The sequence below is a fragment of the Penaeus monodon genome, chromosome 30 (genome assembly GCF_015228065.2).
Source record: "Penaeus monodon isolate SGIC_2016 chromosome 30, NSTDA_Pmon_1, whole genome shotgun sequence".
NCBI classification, from domain to species: domain Eukaryota; kingdom Metazoa; phylum Arthropoda; class Malacostraca; order Decapoda; family Penaeidae; genus Penaeus; species Penaeus monodon.
In genome coordinates, this window is record NC_051415.1 from 25,379,849 (window position 1) to 25,380,252 (window position 404).

The window sequence follows — 404 nt, forward strand, 5'->3', positions numbered from 1 at the left end:
TTTTATTAGCGTGTACAATAAGTTATTTGGACGATTACGCTGATTTTTCCTTAACTGTTATGGGATAATGGTGATTGTGTATGAAAGACATCGTTAAGGCTGTTTTCTCACATCCTTGTTGTTCATTTACTGTATGTACAAAGTTTAAATGTTATTATCAATGACATTAAATGATTATAATAATTATCATAACTGTTTCTATAATTATGTTTCATTCTTTTTTTTTTTTCTCTTAGTTTAAAATATTTCTCAAGTCGCACGCATCTTACCCAGAGACGTCTTGGCCTGTTCTGTAAGACAGCGGTGTTCTCATCTTGGAATCCAGTCGAGACGGTTTAACGCCCGTTGAGCAGGTGTTTGGATCACCGATTTACCTTGCGGGAGGGAAACACTAACACAATAGC